The sequence below is a fragment of the Meles meles genome, chromosome 12, assembly GCF_922984935.1.
Source record: "Meles meles chromosome 12, mMelMel3.1 paternal haplotype, whole genome shotgun sequence".
Classification (NCBI taxonomy): Eukaryota; Metazoa; Chordata; class Mammalia; order Carnivora; family Mustelidae; genus Meles; species Meles meles.
In genome coordinates, this window is record NC_060077.1 from 79160212 (window position 1) to 79178344 (window position 18133).

At 47.4% G+C, this 18133-nt stretch overlaps 1 protein-coding gene across 1 annotated transcript in view; it reads right to left on the bottom strand.

Moving 5' to 3' along the window:
* Nucleotides 1-18133, bottom strand: part of ALPK2 (alpha kinase 2) — a 115584-nt gene that overhangs the window by 51163 nt on the left and 46288 nt on the right. The window lies entirely within an intron of this gene.

Consider the following 18133-nt stretch of genomic DNA (forward strand, 5'->3'; position numbering starts at 1 on the left):
GCATGAATAAGACTTTGGGGCAGGGAAGCCCCACCTCCGTCATCTGGAATGACTAGGATATGGGGTTCATGGGAAGGGCAAGAGAGCAGGGAGACTTTGGCAAGAGCCTACCGCCTGGATATGGAGAGCCATACTTGTCATTCAAAGCACTCAGATTTAGTCCTGTAGAGAGAGGGTCCACCAAGGTTTGGCTGGAGCCAGGAAGGTGTTGTCGATTTAAACAAGGGAATGATAGTCCCAGGTTCAGGTTTTAGGAAGACTGTTGCAGTAGCATGTGGGGAGGGTCTTAGAAGAGGATGGAAAAGCTACGGCTGGAGCCTCAAGAACCTTCGCCAACTCACCAATGATGGCGAACGCCCAGTTTGGAGAAAGATATCTGACGCCCTTGCCCTGGGAACCGGTCTGATACTGACCCCCGAGTCGTACATGGCTCTGACTATGGAGGCCACGGGCTTAGTTTTTTCAAACTCTTCATCACTCTATCGCAGTAGGTCACACACACACAGTACAACATTCACAAGGTGCATGGGGAACGGGCATGCGTGACCGGGAAGTGCCCTTCCAACTCCCGCTACCCACTCAGTCGCCTTCACCAGAGGCAACCCCAGTTATCAGAGTTTATTTTCGTTCTAAAGACAGTTAAGGAGCTCAGACCTAACAGAATCAGAAGGCTACGTAATGTGGTTAGGGCTGAGGGCCTGGAGTCAGCCAGACTCCGTTTAAAGCCAGGCTGCACCCTACCACCACCAACCCCCCCCCCAACCCGACCCAGAGCCCGGACAGCCGCAGGACTTATCTTGCTGGGTTGCGAGGTAATTCAGTAAGCTACCCCACCGGAGTCCTCGCACAGGGCCTGGTGCATATTTGAACTCAATCAGCACCAGCTAATATTAGCTATTGGGCAGTTGAGTGTGATGGTGGAGGGTGGAAGGGAAAGGCAGGACACATCGAGCACTTTCTGGGGAACGCCTTGGTTGCTCCAAGTGCGGTCACGGGAAATCCCTTAGAACTTACTGGAAATGCAGGATCCCAGACCCCGCCCTAGACCTGGTGAATCAGAAGCTGCTTTCCAACAACTTCTCAGGTGACCTGCGTGCAGGTGAGAACGTGAGAAGCACCATCGTATATGAGCCCCAAATCCTTGAGGGCGTGGGCCACAGATTCCCTGACTCTGGGCAGATGCTCCTGCTGAACCTTGACCTTCAGACGTAAGTCTTTAGACATCTTACGCACTCTCAAGGGGAAAGCAGTCGCTCCCCCTACCCCGGATCCAGCCTTCAATTCCACATCTGATTTCCCAAGCCCAGTAACCTGTGACCTCAAAGACAACTGGGAAGTGTCCCCTTTTGTCCTGAGTAACCTGATAGACAGCTCGTGGGGGGGGGGGGGTGTTTTTAAAGTGATACAAGAGCCTGCCCGACAAGCAGCGAGGCTGCCAGGATGTCATCTGGGACACGAAGGCCCTGGCCATGGGGGGCCGCCTTGGAACTTGGTATTGAAAGTAGAGGCTCCACGGGGTTAGGGCTGCGAGGCTGGAGGGGCTCACGGGGTGACAAGCGCTGCTGTTTGCCGCTTGGTCCAAACTGGTAGACCATGGTTAGGCATATGGGATATAGGAAACAGCCCTTTCCTTTAAAAATGGAAGCACAGGGGCACCTGGGTGGCTCAGTTGACTCTTGATTTCAACTCAGGTCATGATCTCAGGGTCATGGGATTGAGACCCAAGTCAGGGGCTCTGTGTTGGGCCTGGAACCTGCTTAAGATTCTCACCCTCTCCCTCTCCCTGCTCTCTCTCCTCCCCCTCTCCCTTTCTTAAAAAAAAAAAAAATAGGACCACACACCATAATGGTGGGTGCACATCACTATACATTTGTCCAAAGTCACAGAACGCACACCACCAAGAATGAACCCTATGGTAAACCGTGGCTTCTGGGTGATAATGGTGTGTCAATGGAGGTTCATCAGTCATAACCAATGTCCCACGCTGGCGGGGGGTGTTGGTAACGGGGGAGGCTGTGCACGTGCGGGGCAGGAAGTGTATGGGAACCGTCTGTGGCTCCTGCTCGATTTTGCCAAAAACTATTCTGAAAAAAAAAAAAAAAGTCTATTTTTCAAAATAAAAAGAAAATGATAATTCGTTACTGAATCAGCTGTAGGAGAGGAAAAAAAGAAACCAAGGTTGAGGCCTGGGGCAGTATGCTTTAAAAAAAAATAAAAAATCACAATTACAAAGGAAATAACTTAGAACTAAGATGTCCCATCCAGAAGATAGCCATTTGTGGCTAACAAACACTTGAAATGTTCCCAGTGCAACTAAGGAACTGAACTTTTCATTTGATATAATTTTAATTAATTGACATGTAAATCCAAAAGCTGACATGTGTGAGATCTATAGTAAAATTTTTAAGGCAGTTTGGGACAATTTGGGTATATGAATCTATTCTTTCAGTTGTTAATTTCGTGAAAGCTAAATACAGATCAAGTGTTTCCAGTGAAGTTAGCATCCAAGCTTAGAGACAACACAAGTGTAAAATTTTGAAACCTTAATACCAGGAAAAAAAAGTAAAATATCTCATTCCTTTTTATATGGATTATATATTGAAATAATATTTCAGTTATATTTCATTAATAAAAAATTACTTAGTTAATAAAAAATTAAAGCTTACTCCACCTGTCTTATAACTTTAAAATGTAGCTTCCAAAAAAATTAAATTTATGTGTGAGGCTCACTCCTCTGTACTATAGTAGAGAGGCAAATGGTACAGCTGCTTGGAAAACCAGAATGGTGGTTCCTCAAAAAGTTAGATGTAAAGTCACTGAGCAACTCCACTCCTGGGCATTCGCCCAAGGGAACTGAAAACATATGATCACACGAAAACCTTGTACATGAATATTCACAGCAGCATTATGCATAATAGCTACAAAGTGGAAACAGCCCAGATGTCCATCAGCTGATGAATGGATGATGAATGGATATACCACGTTTATCCACACCGTGTGATCTTATTCAGCCATGAAAAGGAAGGAGGTGTGGTAGATGATCCAACATGGATGACCCTGAATAATCATATTCTAAGTGAAAGAAGGCAGACACACAAAAGTCACAATCTGTATGATTCTGGGTCTATGAAATAACCAGAATAGGCAAATCTATAGAGACAGAAATTCATTTGGGTTTGCCAAGTGCTTGGGGGGAGAGGAGAATAGGAAATGACTGTTAATGGGTATGGGTTTCTTTTGAGGATGATGAGAACATTCTGGAATTAAAGAGTGGTGATGGTTGCTCAACTAGGGAACAGGCCAAAATTATGTATGTGGCTTGCGTGACGTTTCTGTGGCACAGCCTGGATTTAGAGGGCCTCGCTATTCCCTCCTGTCACTGGTGAGGGTACAGCCTTTAGCCAGAACTAATGGACTTGGGGTCATTTTTGCCCCTCCCCCAGGGGATATTCGCCAAAGTCTAGAGGTATTCGTCGTAGGCAGCTGGGGTGGGGGTGAGAAGTAGCCAGAGGGGTGAGGTGGGGTGAGACTGGCCAGAGACGCTCGTATGCACCCTACGATGGGCAGGACTGTTGCCCGTGACAAAGAACTATCGGGGCTCCAAATGGCGCTGGCAGCCCGTCGGAAGAGCCCAGCCCTGGAGGCTGCAGGGGTTCCCGGCCTCCGACGCAGCCCTGAGGTCAGAAGGTGCATGTGGGCGTGGTCTGCTCTGGAGCCCAGCCCCTCACAGGTGTGCTCAGCTCCTCTGCACACCTGAGTCAGTGCACCTGAGATGTTCCAGGCAGAGTCCCGACAGCACCCGGGAATTCCCGAGTAAATTAGCTGTGGAGTTCATGGCTCTGTCCTTACTCTCAGAGGCTTCCTGAGTTCCCAAATGTTATACTTACTTTATTTACTTATTTTTGAAGATTTTACTTATGTACTTGAGAGAGAGTGAGAAAGAGTTTGAAAGCACAGAGGGAGAGGGAGAAGCAGGGTCCCCGCTGAGCAACGAGCCCAACACAGGACTTGATCCCAGGACCCTGGGATCATGACCCGAGCCGAAGGCAGAGGCTTTAACCCACTGAGCCACCCAGGTGCCCCGAGGTACTCTGTTTTTTAAATTACCCTTTCCGTCCGTAGTAGTTTCTTGGGACTGCAGCAACAAATTAGCACAAACTCCATCACTCAGCAAATTTATGACCTTACAGTTCTGCAAGTCAGAAGTCCAACATGGATCTCACTGGGCTAACACCACGGTATCAGCAAAGCTGCATTCCTTCCAGAGGCTCCAGAAGAGAGCTCCTTGCCTTTTCAGGCTTTTGGAGGCTGCCTGCCTTCCCAGATTCCTGGCCCCTTCCTCCAGATTCAAAGCAAGCAGCGTGGGGACTTCAAATCTTTCTCAGACTTTGACCCTCTTCTCTCCCTCCCACTTAGAAGGGCCCTTGTGATTACGTTTGGATCACTGGATCACCCAGGGTAATATCCCCAAATCGAAACCTTTGACTTCCTGCTGCGAGGTTCCTTTCACCATGTAAGGTAATATAGTCACAAGTTCTAGGAACTGGGGAGAGGGGCATAGATCTCCATCTTTAGGCGCATTGTTCAGCCTCCTACAGTGTCTCACAGGCCTGGACAACCTGCTCGTGCCCCCCAGCCAGCATCTGTCACCCTCATTCCATAAGATGAAACCAGGCGTGTTTGCTTTTCCAGGACGGTGGAGTTTCCCGGTGTGAGATAGTTAAGTACTAACTTTCCATATCTTCATTCCTATTGACATATGCCCTCAAAACGGTCTAGGAGAGATTTGCAGACTACTCGTTAGGGGCTAAAAAGTGCCCCCTGCCCCAGTTCATATGTTGAAGTCCTAACCCCTGTAGCTCAGAATGACGTGATGTTCGTAGATAGAGTCTTTAAAGAGGTAATTAAGGTAAAATGAGGTCATTCGGGGGGGCCCGAAATGAATGATGTCCTTACAAGAAAGGAGATTAGGACATAGATGGACATCAGACACTCGCAGTGAGAAGGTGGCCATCCTTAAGCCACAGAGAGAGGCCCGAGAAGACACCAACTGGGCCAACTACCTCCTTGGCTTTGGACGTCCAGCCTCCAGAACTGGAAGAAAGCGAACTTCCATGATTTCAGCCAGCCAGTCTATGGTATTTTATTACGGCAACCCCAGTAAACTAAAACACTACCTTTCCAGCCGTACCGTTGTGTGGTTTGAAACGAGTTATTACAGTTCAGATCTTTTCCTCTGACTCCGGCTTACAAAGTCGCTGAAGGTCTTGTCCCATGTGCTGAGCTGAAATCCCCTCTCATGGGCGGGCCTGTCCGGTCACATGTCAGAGTTCACCTCAACATGTATTGGGCATCTTTTTTTTTTTTTTTTAAGATTTTATTTATTTATTTGACAGACAGAGATCACAAGTAGGCGGAGAGGCGGGCAGAGAGAAAGGGGGAAGCAGGCTCCCCGCTGAGCAGAGAGCCCGATGCGGGGCTCGATCCCAGGACCCTGGGAATCATGACCTGAGCTGAAGGCAGAGGCTTTAACCCACTGAGCCACCCAGGTACCCCTGTATTGGGCATCTTTGACTCTCAGGCCCTGTGTGTGTTCCAGAAGGCTCGCCCCTGGTCCCTGAGGAATCATGGATCAGTTACACTGTTCATGTAATCTGGTGTCATTTGCAGTAAAGGCTGTAAAGTCAGAGAAACGAAGATCCATAGGGCTTGGGCAGAGGGAGAGCATCAGGGCAGGATGGTGAGGCGGGGCATTAGGATTCTGGAAGCCTTACGAAATGAGTGACGTTGAACACCGGGCCTTAAGGAATCAGCCAGATGCCTTCATAGTCAAACCTTTCAAGGGAGTTCTCTCTGTGTTCCTGGATGCAAGACTCAACCTTTAATGGGAGGCTTCAGGGAGTAGTCTTAATTTGAGTCCCCTCTAAAAAGCTGACTTTGAGACAGCAGCAGGGATGTAGGGAGCCTATCATGGAGGTGACGCCAGGGAGCACGGGAGAGGAGGAGTGTGAGTCAGGGACGGGAGGCACCTGCATGGGACCGAACAGGTGGCGGGTGTGGACACAGGAGCCAGACCCTATGGTCCAAAACTGTGTGGTCTGTGCCTTAGAATCATCCTACGGGGAAGTGAGGTCTCCTCCTTCCAGCTACCTTGTCCTGTGTGGCCAGAAAACCTTACGGGCTGTGAAGAAAGACCTCAGGCAGGGGGAGCTGGAAACGGTCTTCACCCGCACCTGCAGGAAAATGTAAGTGACGGAGGAGCCTTGGGGCACAGTGCCTTGGGGACAATTCGATAATTTCATACGCCCTCTGGATGCTGGGGTCCCTCAGTTGGGGTTCTCTGACCTGAAGGATTCTGACTCTGCCGCCTGTCAGGATGCGCCGGCCCCGATTCCATTTGTACCGCGCTGATCGGATTTCCTTAGTGAGCGTGGATTCCAGTTTTGTCCCTTAAAATAGATGTGCCGCGGGCATGTTAATTAACCTCTTTGAGCTTTGTAGGTCAGCTCACATCTTTATTACAGGGATTACTACCTAACGCAGGGCATTAGCATAGTCCTGGGAACATGCGAACCCTCTATGAATGGTTACTATTTTTACGGAAGACAACACTTGCTCCTCCCTCCAGTCGGGGCCAACTGTGACCGGGGACGGAACTTGAGATGACGATCGGAAAGTGCACGCCCACTACAGCTTCTTCGTCACGCTTTCTGACGACACACCTGCCTGCTATGGCTTATTGCTTGGGTTTTGGTAAATAAAAATTCCGTTTCAGAAAAATGCCTTCCTAAAGCGTCCTGCAAGTGTCATGGGATGAACAGAACAATGCCCGAACCGTCATTTGTAAGAACGTCCAACCTCCCAGTGAATAACCTCTGATTTAAATTAGGTACAAATGAAAGCTCTTGGGGACTCCAGGCTTGCTTTGTAGTAATTTACTACATTAGTGCCCCGAACGGCTCCCACGTTACCTGGGGCTCTGAATTCTGAGGGTGACCGGATGTCTCAGTCGACTTGGGCTGCTCTAACAACATGCCACAGACTGGGCAGCTCCAGCAACAGAAAGGGATTTCTCCTAGTTCTGGAGACCAGTGTGGTGCGAGGTGAGGACTTGTTCCCTGGCTTGCCCATGTCTGCCTTCTCGCTGTGTCCTCACACGGCACAGAGGGAGGGAAGGGAGGGAGAGAAAGGGAGAGAGAAGAAATACCTATAAATACACACACACATAGAAGGAGAGAGAGAGAAGGGGAGGGAGGGAGAGAAACATTATATATACACAGAGAGAGACAGAGAAGGGAGGAAAAGAGAGAGAGAGAGAGGGAGACAGGAGGAGAGAGAGGGAGAGGGAAAGAGACACACATGGGCACACATACGAAGTAGGGGGAGGGCAGGAGGGAGAGAGGGGAGAGAGAGCCAGCTCTGGTCTCTCTTCCTCTTCTCATGAGGATCTGAACCCCCATGATGAGGGCTTCACCCTCGTGAGCTCATCTGAAGGCCCCACCTCTAAACACCAACACTGTGGGAGTTGGGCTTTACTACATGAATGGGGCGGGGGTTGGTTCACAAACAGTCAGGACGCCTTGCTTACCACTACCACAACACTTGCTCCTCCCTCCAATCGGGGCCAACTGTGACCGGGGACGCAGGAGGAGTAGCTTTCCTCCTGCGGAAACCTGCCATCTCACATAATACAGTCTCACCATATATGGTTATAGGAAAATGGTAAGAAAGGTGATTTTATCCTTATTTATCGGTTCTATTTTTAACAATATTAACTCATTTTCAGGCCCCTTGGATGCTCCTGGGGCCTCTACTCAGCATCTAACTGTCAGTATCAAAGAGAACTAATTTTCATTGCTCCAGGAGGAAGGTTCTCTTGCTAGATTTGGGGCAGCCTCTTAAGGGATTGAGAAAAGTTGTAGTATTAAATAGGCTGTTTTTCAAGAAAAATGGAATTGAGCTTATTTATACTATAAAGTAGCTGGGAGAAGAGAAGAGAGGCTATTTCTTTTTCTTTTTATTTATTTTCCAGAAAGAGAGCGAGTGAGCCCACAGGGAGTGGGGAGGAGCCAAGGGAGAGAGAACCTCAGACGACACCCCGTTGAGCACGGAGCCTGACATGGCGGGATCTCAGGACCCCAAGATCATGACCTGAGACAAAATCAGGAGTCAGAGGCCTAGCCAACCATGCCACTCAGGAGCCCCCGAGGCTATTTTCTTTTAAAAGCCACCCTTCAGGGCGCCTGGGTGGCTCAGTGGGTTAAAGCCTCTGCCTTCGCCTCAGGTCATGATCCCAGGGTCCTGGGATCGAGCCCCACATCGGGCTCTCGGCTCAGTGGGGAGCCTGCTTCCCTTCCTCTCTCTCTGCCTGCCTCTCTGCCTGCTTGTGATCTCTGTCTGTCAAATAAATAAATAAAATCTTTAAAAAATAAATAAATATAAGACACCCGTCAATGAGTGATTTTGAGACTGACTCATTTATGCTGGAATTGCAGCAAGGTGTAAAGGCATTGAACAGAAAAGTGCCCAGGGCTTTCCATGGGACCATAGAGGAAGAGCCGGAGCTTTCCATCACGACACCAAGTTTTTCAAGGGAAGAGAGTACGTGTATGTTGTTTCATCATTTGTTGACAAGCATTTTCTCATCTCCTTAAATGTTTTCAAAGCATGATCTGTAATGGCTGCGTGGTGTTACAAAGGATTTTGCATCACAATATTTAACCAGCACGTCCCCCCCCCCATTAAAGATCTAGATTGTTCCCAAAGTTTCATGATTACAAGTCATGCTGCAATGAACATTCTTGTCCCGCTATGTCTTAACTGCTCTGATCGCTGCATCTGGTGAGTTACTGGGCCAAAGTTTGCATCTTAAAGCTATGGAGTGAATATTGCCAATCTGCCTCCCAGAAGGATGATACGATTCGCACTTCTGCCAGCCATGAAGAAGAAAGCCTCTTTCCTCACAGTCTTATCAGCTGGAGATATTAAATCACTTTTAAAACAATCACTGAAAACTGACAAAGGAGGGCGTGAAGGAAGTCAGCTGATAAGTTTATGATGTAATCGTACATTTTTTTTTTTTAATGAATTGACTATGATTCCTTTGCCTGTTTTGGGATTAAGCTGTTCATCCCATCTTAGGCTGTTTTCTTTGTCTACACAGTACCAGTGGGTACTTCTCTAAGTTTTCATTTGTTTTTACATTCTGTTTATAAGGTTTTTCATATGCAGAATTTAGCAATTTTCCCCCTTATGCTTAGAAAGGATTTCCTCACCTTCATGTCCACATTTTCTTCCACTCTATTTGGTATTTATTTTGGCAGCTGATATGGAATTAGGGATTCACAGGACTTTACCGCCTTGAAACTTGGAGACCCTCATGTTCAAACCTCTTCAGTTTAAGGAAAAACGGAGGGAAGAAACCCAAAGAAGAGGAGAAATGGACTCAGGGACACGAAACTGGCTAATGGCAGAACCAGAACCCAAATCACGGATTCCTAGACCTCCGTTTATTCTCCTTTAAAAAAAAAAAAAATAGTAGTTTTCAATAATACAAGTAAGAAATGAGTATAGTAAAAAAAAAAAAGAAGAAGAAGAAGAAGAAAAGAAATGAGTATAGTTTCCTTTAAAACTCTAACATTCCTAATCACCAGTCTGAGTGCAAATTCCCTGTGTCCCTCCCCGGAGTAGCCACAGTTGTTATTTTGGGGTGGATCCTTCTACACTTAACAAAGATATTTTATGTACTCCCACGTGTAGGTACAAAGGACATGTATAGTTATGGGTTGGTTCGGGGAGGGGGGTACATGGTACCATGTTGCGTGGATCATTTTGTAATACACCTTTTCTCGCTCTACATCATGGCACATGTCTCCTTGGGCCTGAGAAACTGCAGGATGGTGGGTAATTCCCTGTTTAAGTTTAAAAGATATCACCAAATTACATGCTTGCTGACAGAGTACCCATTTCTCCATAGTCTCAACACCTCGATATCATCTCCCTTCCTGTAAATTTTTTGCCTATATGATGGGTGAGAGATATTACATGTTTACAATGTATATTTTCCTTAATTACTCATGCAGTTGAACCTTTCACGTGTTTAGTGACCACCTGTAGACCCTCTACCACCTGTAGACCCTCTACCACCTGTAGACCCTCTTCCACCTGTAGACCCTCCTCTATGAGCTTCGTATTTACTTTTACCTTTGCTTAAAATTCAATTGTCAGGGTTATGTTTTCATATCTGATTTTTATATACGTTGGAAATTCATCTTCATCTGTTACATCTGTCCTACATTTTCTTCCAGTATGTCACTTTCACTTAACTTTGGTTGTGCCATTTTTTTGTTATATAGAAATTAACTTGATGTCACCAAAATGATCAATGTTTTCTTCCTTTTTTTTGTCCTTTGTGTCCCAAGAAGATCTTATGGCTTTCAAGTTAATAAAAACGGTTCCCAATATTTTTTTCTAGTAGTTTATAGTTTTGGGTTTTAAAAATATATGTATTTAACTCAAAGATCCATCTGGAATTTATTTGGGGTCCACTGTAAGGCTTATTTTTTTTTTTCTCCACGTAGATGGCTCATTGTGTCAGCATTGAAGACGTTTCTTTCCTAAAACTTGAGGGGCTATTTCCATCATAAACCAAATTCCAATACATTCTTGGGTCTGAATCTATACCCTCTACGTGGTTTGGTTTATCTATTGATCTGGCGGGCTGCACCCATCCTGTTCTGCCACAGCTTTATCATTTTCTATCGATAGATGGATGGTTCGTCCAACATTTTTCCTATCCCATTATCAAGCTCATTTTCCCTCATAGCCAACAAACACCAACAAGGCCCGTCTCTGGCACTCAGCTCCCATCTGAGGCGGTGGAGAGAGACTGGCTACAAGGAAACCCCCCCAGCAGCACCGACCCTCCTCTCTCGGCCTCCACTGCTCCCGCCCCAGTTCCCGGCCCTGAACGACTCCTGAAAATAAAGCTCAGCTGGAGACAGCACACCTGTTTTGGATTAGTGACCGTAAGTCAGGATCCTAAGTCAGGATCCGTATTCATTTCAGTTGCGGGGCAGGTGAGGAACAGGCTGCGCTCGGCCCAAGCCAGCTAGAAAGCAGAGAAACATCCCAATCATGAGGGTTTCCCCCCTCTTAGGGCAAAGGGGTTACACTTGACAAGCCCAGAAACTTCCAGTTGCTTCCAAAACCCCTAATTCCTTTCGGGAATGCCCCCAGGGGTAGTAGTCCCTCGAGATCTCAGTCTAATGAAGCCCAAGGTTGGAATTTTACTGCCCAGGAGAACCACCCCCAGCGCCGGTTCCGAGCGCCCAGTAGGATTTAGAGACCTGAAATCACCGCGGCAGGTGGTTCCAGTACCTGCAATCTAGGCCCTCTCGGTGGAGACGCACTGCCCTGAGCCCCGAGCACAAGCAGGCCGTGGGCCCCGTGCGCCTCTGGGCCACACACACGGGATCTGTGACATGACCCCCCTCTGCGATGGGTGAGTAGGGCAATGACGTGGGTGTGACCAGGTGCTGCCTTGGTTCCTACGTGATCTCTCCTAGGCCAGGGGGCCCCCAGCGCCCAAGTCAAGTAGAGAATCTCGAGCAGGAAGGGGAAGAGCCTTCAGCTCAGCTTCTGTATTGGCCGAGGAGACGCTCTCTAGGCGTCTTTGAATACAATTAAAAATGAGGCCTGTGGGGCGCCTGGGTGGCTCAGTGGGTTAAAGCCTCTGCCTTCGGCTCAGGTCACCATCCCAGAGTCCTGGAATCGAGCCCCGCATGGGGCTCTCTGCTCAGCAGGGAGCCTGCTTGCCTTCCTCTCTCTCTGCCTGCCTCTCTACCTACTTGTGATCTCTATCAAATAAATAAATAAAATCTTAAAAAAAAAAAAAAAGAGGCCTGTCCCCCGCTCCTGTCTCCTGAGACGGGCACTCTAGGCTGGCAGGTGGGGGGGGGGGTGTCCTGAGGCCAGGTGGCACTCACCCCCCAGCCACGCAGACACGGAGATCCTTTCCCGTCCCTGCGGCCTCAGCACCCTCCCACCTGCCTAACCTGAGGGCTGCCAGCATGTCCACTCAGTTGTCTTGTGCATCTCTAAGATCTGCCCTAGCGACCACCGGCCCACCTGGGCTGCCTCGCTGCACCGTCAGAGGGAACTTCCCGCGCACAGTTTTTTGCTTCTGTCTCTGGTTTTCTGACGACCGTTTAGGAAGCAACCTGCAGGCAATGCTGTTTTCCCGCAGAAGCCCTGATGGTGGAGAGGGTGTGATTCTCACAGAATACAGGTGTTGCAGGAATGCACGCACGGCCCGAGGGCAGCAGATCTTCAGGGTGAGAACACCCATCGCCTGTTTGTAAAGTCCCGAGTAACCCGGCGCCGGGTTCCTCAGCTAAGACTGGAGGGAAATCAGGGGCAAGGGGCTCCCGAATCCCTGAGACGGTGCTTTCATGGGCTGTAGGACCTTCAGCTCCCCGCGGCCTCACTCTGCGGGGCTTCAACTACGAGCCTTCCAGGGCGACCCTTCCATTCCCCTAAGGGCTGCGGGTCTGCAAGCTTGAGCCCTGGGACCCCGGGACCACTGACGTCAGGACTTCCGGGGGTGGAGCCTAGGCATCTGTACAGTTAGAGAGTCACACGGATGGTTCTAAGGCACAGCTAAGATTCTCCGATTTGTAGGTACAGAGAACCATCTGGGAGCTTTTAAAACCCCCACCGCCCAAGCCGCGCTGGGGCCAAAGGGCATCCGAATCTCAGGGGGCCAGATTCGGGAATCAGACTATGTTAAGGTCCCCACCTCCAGGCCTCTGCTTTAGGGTTTGTTGGTTTTCTGTTCAGGGCCTATTTACTTATTTTTTAAGATTTTATTCATCTCTTCGTCAGAGCACGACACGGGGAGGGAGAAGCAGGGTCTCCACTGAGCAAGGAGCCTGATGCGGGACTCCATCCCAGGATCTTGGGATGATGACCTGAGCCAAAGGCGGATGCTTAATGGAGCCACCCAGGCGTCCCTGCTTGGGGTCTTTTCTAATCTGAGCACGATCTCCTGTCTGTAGACAAGAGCGTTTGGAACTTCAGTATATATAGGAATCTCCCAGGAATCAGGTTAAAATGCACATTTTGTGAGGCTGGGGCCAGGTTGGAGGGTCTGTACTTGGACAAGCCGGTCTGCAGACTGCGCTGGGAGTAGCAAGGCTGTGGGGCTTTCCTTGGATTATTTAACAATCCTTGAGTACGATTACTTCGGGAACTAGGCCTCCGTGGATCCTGTCAGTGCGGGGCAGTAACGGCGTTTGGCAGAAGTGGCACGGTAGGCTTTGTGATTAAAAACAAAACAAATATTTGTGTTACTTGCCGGTCTGTCATGCGGTGGTGTTGACAAGAGGCCTGACTGCTGCGTGCTAAGAGATGAGCGACTATAAACCTCGGCCCTTCCTATCACCAGCAGAGAGCTGGCTTATCAGCTTTCTGGAGGCCGTTTTAACAGTTGTTATTGTGGGGGAGGGATGCATTTTATTATGCAGATGAATTCAAACCTCAGGTGGCTCTATCCCAGAGATGAAACTCATTACAAGGAGGTTTAGATTATCTGCTTGCTATTTTCCTATGGAAAAAAAAAAATACACATACACACACACACCCCGACCTAATATGTGTCCTGCCTGTCACTGGATGGCCGTGCCCATTTCAAGCTGCCGTAAACTGTGTTACAGTACCACCTGCCTAGCTACCAGGCTGTACTCCGATTAGCATGAAGCTTCACAGCACATTTATCACACGAGCCCACACAACTGATAGATTTTGAGAGATCTTCATGCACACACATACACACAAGCAAAACTGGGAAAGTCTGCGTAAGATCACTGGATGGTATCCACATCAAAATCTTGGCTGTGATTTTGCGCTATAGTGCTACAAAATGTTACCGGCAGGGAAACCTTGGGCAAAGTGTCTGAGATCTCTCCGTGCTGTTTCTGACACTGTGTGCAAGTACAATTATCTCAATAAAAGTGTCAATTAAAAAAGGTATAAAACCACTCACAGCCAGCCCTCAATATGCCTTTAATATAGGGGGGAAGGACATACGTATTAAGAAAGTAAACCATAGGGGCACCTGGGTGGCTCAGTGGGTTAAAGCCTCTGCCTTCGGCTTGGGTCATGATCCCGGGGTCCTGGGATAGAGCCCCACATCGGGCTCTCTGCTCAGCGGGGAGCCTGCTTCCTCCTCTCTCTCTGCCTGCCCCTCTGCCTACTTGTGATTTCTCTCTGTCAAATAAATAAAATAGTAAAAAAAAAAAAAAAAAGAAAGTAAACCATAGGGAGGCCTGGCTGGCTCGGCCACTGGAGCGTGCAACTCTTGATCCTGGGTTTGTGAGTTTGAGCCCCATGTTCTGTATAGAGATTAAAGGTAAGTAATAAGCAAAATAAAAATGGTAACTCATTAAATGCTAACTGCATAATAGGTACTGTGATAAACATTTTAGTAAGACTTTAATTTTCACAACACTCTATGAGGCATTATTATTATATTATTATTTCTGTTTTCTGTTTTAGACAAGGAAACTGGGCCTAGGAGAGCTTAAGTAGTTTTTCCCAGAGTCACAGAATCAGAAAGTAGAAAGGCAGGACCCAAACTCCAGTCCAGAGCCTGCTACCCTACCTTATGCCTTATTTGCATAAGAATGCTGTGTTTTGGTGGAAAGAGAAATCATAATTAGGGAGGAGGACTGTGCTGCAGGGGTTCGGTGCAACTTGAAGTACCTTGCAGGATCTTGGCCTTGAAAGATGAGAGGAGCTGAGCTGGCAACAAGCCAAGTGAGGGCATTCCAGGCAAAAAGGCAGAAGAAACACCACACGTCTGAGAGAATGCTTCATCTTCCAGATAAAGAAACCAGTGTGTTTGTCTGCTTGGCCACTCAGAGGTAGATGGAAACAGTATGGGAGAGGGTCTTGAATGCTAGGGGGATGTCGTAAGGTCTTCCTGGGTCTAGCCAGCGATCTGGGAAAGCTAACAGGGCACTGATGAGGCCAAGGTTATATGTGAATCGCCAGCATTCACAAGGGACCCCAAGCGCAAGGTGTTTACAGGCCCAAAGAGCAATGGGAAGCAGTTTGGTAGTGGGAAAATTGGTATGTAAGGAACCAAAGAAAATATTTATGACATCAAAGGCCATAAAGTGGTTGAGACCAGTGATCATCACGGAATTAATGGAATTAAATCTCGTCCCATATGACTACTTATTCTTTCAATTCTTGAGTGCCTACTATGTGGCCAGCATGATTCCAAGGACTTGGGACCTCTCCGTGAACGAAATACAGTGACCAAGACCCCCTACCATCAAGGAGCTCACTCACCTTCTGTGCTGAGTGCTGACTCCGGATCAGGAAGATTTTTAACTCTCCAAACCAAAGATTGTACTTTCATACTGTACACTTGAGATCCCATGACCCCACAGAGAAATGCAAATCTCTCTGGGGTGCAGCTGGGCAGCGATGGAGAAGGGCAGACACAGTGCTTCTGGTTTAAGAGTAAGGATGATCTTACCCCCGTGTGGTTAGAAGGAAACTTAAGACGGGCAGGTCGTCCGGTCTTTGCCTCTGAGTTGGATCGCAAGACAAGAGCCAAACCAAGAAGAGGGATTGGCGGTGTGATCCTTGAAGGGGATTCAAGTTAGCCCGGGATACCCTCTCTGTTTTCCACTCCCAAACTGGGATTAACTTTGGAATCTTCCATAAATGGAGAGACACTGGGGGCTTTCCAATCCCAGCCTGGGTAAATAACTGTTTCCACACAAATCAGCACAAGATGGCCTTACATTGTAGAAGCAGGAGGGGAAGACAGGAAGTAAATACTCCCGGAGACCTCTATGTGTAGGCAGGAGGCATTCTACAATATTTGGTTCTTTCCTTGTTCTTGAAATGCAGACTGAGAGGTATGGACTTTTCCTCAGAATGCTAAAAGCAGTATACAGATGGAGACAAACTACTAAAAGATAAGATGACGGTCACTGTTTCTACAGAAGGGCACCTGAAGGTAAGTGCATCAGCCAAGAGTCAATTACCCCCGACCAAGGATTTTTAGCCATTTCGAATTTTAAGTTCCCAAACCCTCAGGTGTCTGAGAATAAATATTTAAAATGCCTTTTTGACCTACTTATCAAGAAATGCACCACTATTTTTTCCAACAGTATTTTTTTTTAAAGTCTGATTTAGCTCCCAGGGACCTTCTCATGGTTTTGTGTCATTTATAATGGTATTTAGCCCTTTGTTGTAAATCTGGCTTCTATCTTCTATGGATGTAAGGGACCGGGGCATCTCCCACAGTTAGTAACTTTCTGCATGGATAAAAGAATCTGCTCTCACTGTGGCCCTGGCCGTGGGGAAGAATTTTCCTGCTTTCATTAAGCGAAGGGGTGGGGGGTGGTAAAAAAAAAAAAAAATGCCACAGATACAGAGCTCCCATCTCTAACTTCAGGCTGCACAGAACCGCCCCTGAATCTACAACTTCCATTCACGTTTCTGGTCGCCCTTGAGCGCGAGGCTGCCTCTGTTACTGAGCGCAGCATAGTGAGGGACAGTCCTACTACCTACAGAAGGCGAGCTTTCTGAAGAGTCGCCTTTATGGGTCTGGGGTACTTGCTGGAGTCGGGCCACAAAACACAAAACCCACCTCAGACCCAGAGCCGACAGCTGGAGGAGTGAGTGTGTGTGCGTGTGTAAGCGAGAGCCCCACAAGAACTTTGATGGAGACAAGAATGTGCACGAGACAGATGACTGCAGTCCCCGAGATGACCATTTTTTTTTAGCTGCAGGGAGCTTGCTGTCACCAAGACTCCCGATCCCAGAACTCAGTTTAGGGCGCAAGCAGAGGATGACAGAGGGGCTCCTTCCTTTAGCTCCTCTCTTTGTCCGCAGCTCAGGAAGCTAGAAATTGCCTCCCCCCGTGGTTGGTTTAAGACTAACATTGTCGCCAGCCGCCACCTCCTCTCCAAGTGTCGCTTTACTTGCTCACCACCGTCACCTTTCATCATGAAGATAATCTGCCCAATGCAAAGCTCAATGTGGAGAAACAACCGTAACAAGGTACTTGGTTGAGCCAGGAAGAGCATTTTATGAATAGAAAAGAAAATGCTATGTTTATTGACATGAAAAAATTAACACTGAAACTTCATTTTGTATTAATCTTTGGCTAAACCATCTCTATAAACTTATCCTGGGCACCCCCATCTGTGGTCCTTGGCATGTGATCACCCCAGTGGTAGGTGTTAAATAGCATAAAGCCGGTTCTCCTGCAAAAAATAAAGTATAAGTGTGACTTTTACGTGGCAAGTTTGGCCAGTGGAGCAGACAATCTGGTCAGGAAAAAGCCACCTCAGAACATTTTTAGTTTGGTGATCTCAGGACTGGGTCTTTAGAAACCAATGTACTGCATGTTTACATTTTCATAGCTAGAGTTCAGTAACTATGAATGGATTGGGGAATATTTCATTTTTTTAGAGTCTGTCTCATCTGCAAAAACAACACGAGGTTCCTACTATGAATTTGGGGGGAGGGAGAACACAGGTCTGGTAAAAACAATTGAGTAACTTTTCTTAGGTGGTTAGTTACAAAAACAAAATCGTGGCCACACAGCACAACATCAGTCCAAAGCCCATTTGGGACCCTTTAAAATTAAAGAAATTCGCATATGAAACACAATATCTTTTGTGCATTATTCCCATTAATTTAATTCCATCTCTTTCAAATATACCCACCAATCAGTAATAGGGTGAAACAAATTTATTCCCTGGCAGTATTTTCTTAGCCTCTTTAATACTTTGTGATCTAAGAAAAACAAAAATCTACTTTGATTTTGGGCACAGAAAACCGACTCTGTCCACCTTCCCCAGCTCCGCAAAACAGATTCCACACATCAGTGAGACACACCGAAATCTTTCATTTTACTGTGAATTCTGATTAAAACCAGCGCTTACCGTTTTTCAAAGGGCTCCTGAAAAATGACTAAAGAGAATTGTTTTTTTCTTTTAAACTCTTCACCCAAAACATTTGCTTGAAAAACGTACTGAATAGGGACATTGCCTGGTAAAACACATGCAGTCGACAAAATATCAAATTTCTCTTTCCAGCTGTC